Here is a 5,000-nt window from a genome sequence, read left to right as displayed (position 1 = left end):
TTGACTAATGATCACCTGTCTGTCCACATGGTACATCCTGTAGGCTTGTCTAATGATCACCTGTAGGCTTGTCTAATGATCACCTGTCTGTCCACATGGTACATCCTGTAGGCTTGTCTAATGATCACCTGTCTGTCCACATGGTACATCCTGTAGGCTTGTCTAATGATCACCTGTCTGTCCACATGGTACATCCTGTAGGCTTGTCTAATGATCACCTGTCTGTCCACATGGTACATCCTGTAGGCTTGACTAATGATCACCTGTCTGTCCACATGGTACATCCTGTAGGCTTGTCTAATGATCACCTGTCTGTCCACATGGTACATCCTGTAGGCTTGTCTAGACTAGGGATCACCTATAGTCAATCTAATCGGCAGAATCTGCTCCAGGGTCTCCCGGGTCTTCCACACCCACCAGGGGCTCTACCAGGGCCTCCATGCAGCCCAAGGTGGAGCAGGACGTGTCCAACCTGAAGAGCATGTCCAAGGGCCTGTCGGCGAGTCTCCCCGACCTGGACTCTGAGTCCTGGATCGAGGTGAAAAAGAGGCCCAGGCCCTCCCCGGCCCGACCCAAGGTGAGTGGAGCTGAAGGAGAGGAGAGGGACGAAACGTGTTCGGGAAGGGGGATTCAAACCTCACAATACGATATTATCGCGATATTTGGGTGCCAATATGATATGTATTGCAATTCTCCTCCCTCCCTCCCTCCTCCCCTCCTCCCTCCCCTCCTCCTCCTCTCCCCCTCCCCTTCTCCCCTCCTCTCCCTCCCCTCCTCCTCCTCCCCTCCTCCTCTCCCTCCCTCCCTCTCCTCCCTCCCTCGTCCTCCTCGTCCCCTCCTCTCCCTCCTCCCCTTGTCCTCCTCCCCCTCCTCCCTCTCCCTCCCTCCCTCTCTCCCTCTCTCTCCTCTCTCCCTCCCTTCCCTCCTCCCTGGGCGTTAACTGACGGTAGACCCCTTGTTGCAGCAGAAGGAAGAGGCTGTCTCCCGGTGCCCCAGCCAGGCCCCAGCCCGATCCCCTCGGTCTCCCCAGCCCAGGCCTCGGCCACGGGAGCCAAGGAGGAGCAGGACGAGCCCGAGGAGCTGGACTTCATGTTTGATGAGGAGATGGAGCAGATAGATGGTCGCAGGAACACCTTCACCGACTGGTCCGACGACGACTCGGACTGCGAAATCGCCGACAACGACGTTAACAAAATCCTCATCGTGACTCAGACGCCGCCTTACCTGCGCAAGCACTGGGGCGACCGTACGCCACCACACGTCACGCTCTAAGCTGACCAACGAGCTGGTGAAGGTGATCAACGACGGCCTGTACTACTACGAAGCAGATCTGTGGGATGACAACTACGAACCCGAGTACGCCACCATCAAGGTCAGTACCTTTCACTGAGACGTCGTCTCCGTAGTCAGCTATCAAGGAAGGTAAATTGAGTTAAAACCCACGGGGATTAGTATTTGTTTGTTGTGGATGTGGTGATTAGCAGAATTTCCCCTAATTAATTCCATATCTCTTAGTTAAATTAGGCATGTTTTACCTAGCTTCCACCAGGCCCAGAAACTATTGCAACAATAATAAACGCGATAACAAAAAAAAAAAAAAAAAAAACTGTTATGAACATCGTTTGTATGCATCACTGATATATAACTTAAGTGGGCTATTCTGAAAAGTTCCAGGTGTCTATTCTGGCTGCAGTGTGGATGTTTCTGTCCCAAGGCCTGTGAGCACGTGGGGGTCTGGATGTGGCGGGCCACAGAATGGTCGTGTTGCCATTTTGAATGTGTGTTTGTTGTCCCTGCTCTCATTGTGACAAGGGCTCTTTGTGCCCGTTCACGTGCCCCCCAATCCAGTGGTGCGTGGAAAAGAGTTCCCTTGTTTATAAATAAACCCTAACTAGGTTTGCCTTCGCTTTAGCTAAAGGGCTCTGTTTGAGTGGGTTTCGGGGGCGGGGATATATTACTCTTCAAACGTCTTCAGAGGTAACTTTGCTAGACTTCGCGATGGCTGGGGCTAGAAATGTAAGTGTTGTTTCAAAAATGGCATCCGTTTCCTCATTTTGGTGCTCTGCTTTTGACCAAAGTCCTATGTGCCCTATAATAATAATAATAATAATATATTACTATGTGCCCTGGACAAAACAGAGCTCTATATATAGGACATATTTAGCCATTGAGGACTCAGGCTCTGTGTGTAGAATTCCACTATAGTAGTCGTTGTTTTTGCTATTTTTTTTCTTAACAGTTTTTTTTGTCTTAGAGGAAAGTTGATTATTGTGTGTTGTGTTTTGGAGATCGTTAACTGTTGACATCCAGACTAGTTTGAAATGGACTGGGATGAAATAGCAGTTAGATTGAAGGCTCTACTATAGCCTTGTAGTTTCTTGGTCACCATGCCCTTGTGTGTGTGTGTGTGTGTGTGTGTGTGTGTGTGTGTGTGTGTCCAACCATAACCCAGCCATTAGAAGGTACATTAGGCTACATAGATCATAGATGACAGGCCATTAACTATATCCTTCGGCTTTTGTTGTTTTGGGTCTTGAGAAGAACACAACGGCTAGTCCTAGACACACAACGGCTAGTCCTAGACACACAACGGCTAGTCCTGGACACACAACGGCTAGTCCTGGACACACAACGGCTAGTCCTGGACACACAACGGCTAGTCCTGGACACACAACGGCTAGTCCTAGACACATAACGGCTAGTCCTGGACACATAACGGCTAGTCCTGGACACATAACGGCTAGTCCTGGACACATAACGGCTAGTCCTGGACACACAACGGCTAGTCCTGGACACACAACGGCTAGTCCTGGACACACAACGGCTAGTCCTGGACACACAACGGCTAGTCCTAGACACACAACGGCTAGTCCTAGACACACAACGGTTAGTCCTGGACTAAAAGCACTTTCAATGGAGAATCAAAACATGTTTTTTCTTAGACTGGGCTCAAATCTGCCTCTCTGGGGAAACAAACCAGCCCATTAAGTTTGATGACTGTCTCACTTGAGGCTCTCTGCCATGTTGTCTCTGCAGCAAGAGGTGGAGAACTTCAAGAAGGTTCACCTGATCAGCCGAGAAGAGTTTGACTGCCTAACACCAGAGCCCCCTGTCGACCCCAACCAGGAGGTACCCCCGGGACCCCCCAAGCCCCAGCAGAGTGAGTACCACACACACACACACGCGCGCGCACACACACACACACACACACACACGAGGCAGACACGGACAAGACTCAGACCTCTCAATAAAACAGGGGTTACGCAGCCTATCCAGTGCCTAGCTCAACCACTGAACGAACAGGCATTGACACCATGGAGCAGAACAATGAGTTGGTAGCGGGTCTAGGGCTTTTGCAACACACACTGAAAAGCTTGGAAACGATAGCAACACCCTCCACATAAGATACTCGTCTTACTCACGTGCATATCCTTTATGTAGCTGTGCTACTAAAATGACCCATAACTGTATTCCAGATATCACTCATGTCTCCTATGTCTCACATCTCTCAGTTCCCGTAGACGCCTTGGCGAACAAACTGTTCGGTGCCCCGAGCCTTCCACAATAGCACGCTCCCTCCCGACTACTGTGCCTGACTCGCCCAACTACCGCAGTGCCCGGACGCCCGCACGCCACGCACCCCGCACCGGAAGGGACCCCCATGACGCCCGCTTCTACCCCGTGGTGAAGGAGAGCCGGCCTGTCGACGCCATGGTAACTAATAAGAGTTTTTGCCATTTAGCTTCAACTCATGTTGATCTCCCAGGGCAACAGCCTGTTAGATGTTGATCTCCCAGGGCAACAGCCTGTTAGATGTTGATCTCCCAGGGCAACAGCCTGTTAGATGTTGATCTCCCAGGGCAACAGCCCGTTAGATGTTGATCTCCCAGGGCAACAGCCTGTTAGATGTTGATCTCCCAGGGCAACAGCCCGTTAGATGTTGATCTCCCAGGGCAACAGCCTGTTAGATGTTGATCTCCCAGGGCAACAGCCTGTTAGATGTTGATCTCCCAGGGCAACAGCCTGTTAGATGTTGATCTCCCAGGGCAACAGCCTGTTAGATGTTGATCTCCCAGGGCAACAGCCTGTTAGATGTTGATCTCCCAGGGCAACAGCCTGTTAGATGTTGATCTCCCAGGGCAACAGCCTGTTAGATGTTGATCTCCCAGGGCAACAGCCTGTTAGATGTTGATCTCCCAGGGCAACAGCCTGTTAGATGTTGATCTCCCAGGGCAACAGCCTGTTAGATGTTGATCTCCCAGGGCAACAGCCCGTTAGATGTTGATCTCCCAGGGCAACAGCCCGTTAGATGTTGATCTCCCAGGGCAACAGCCCGTTAGATGTTGATCTCCCAGGGCAACAGCCTGTTAGATGTTGATCTCCCAGGGCAACAGCCTGTTAGATGTTGATCTCCCAGGGCAACAGCCTGTTAGATGTTGATCTCCCAGGGCAACAGCCCGTTAGATGTTGATCTCCCAGGGCAACAGCCCGTTATATGTTGATCTCCCAGGGCAACAGCCCGTTAGATGTTGATCTCCCAGGGCAACAGCCCGTTAGATGTTGATCTCCCAGGGCAACAGCCCGTTATATGTTGATCTCCCAGGGCAACAGCCCGTTAGATGTTGATCTCCCAGGGCAACAGCCTGTTAGATGTTGATCTCCCAGGGCAACAGCCCGTTATATGTTGATCTCCCAGGGCAACAGCCCGTTAGATGTTGATCTCCCAGGGCAACAGCCCGTTATATGTTGATCTCCCAGGGCAACAGCCCGTTAGATGTTGATCTCCCAGGGCAACAGCCCGTTATATGTTGATCTCCCAGGGCAACAGCCCGTTAGATGTTGATCTCCCAGGGCAACAGCCTGTTAGATGTTGATCTCCCAGGGCAACAGCCTGTTATTTGCCCCTTTTCAAATTTTTGCAACTTTTGCATATTTTTGATACTGAATGTTATCAGATCTACAACCAAAACCTAATATTAAATAAAGGAAACCTGAGTGAA

The 5,000-nt window shown here is 50.9% G+C and overlaps 1 pseudogene; it reads left to right on the top strand.

Moving 5' to 3' along the window:
• Positions 1–5,000, top strand: part of LOC127933032 (la-related protein 1-like) — a 10,697-nt pseudogene that overhangs the window by 2,927 nt on the left and 2,770 nt on the right.

The sequence above is a fragment of the Oncorhynchus keta genome, chromosome 11 (assembly GCF_023373465.1).
Source record: "Oncorhynchus keta strain PuntledgeMale-10-30-2019 chromosome 11, Oket_V2, whole genome shotgun sequence".
NCBI classification, from domain to species: Eukaryota; Metazoa; Chordata; class Actinopteri; order Salmoniformes; family Salmonidae; genus Oncorhynchus; species Oncorhynchus keta.
This window is presented reverse-complemented; position numbering and strand designations above follow the sequence as displayed.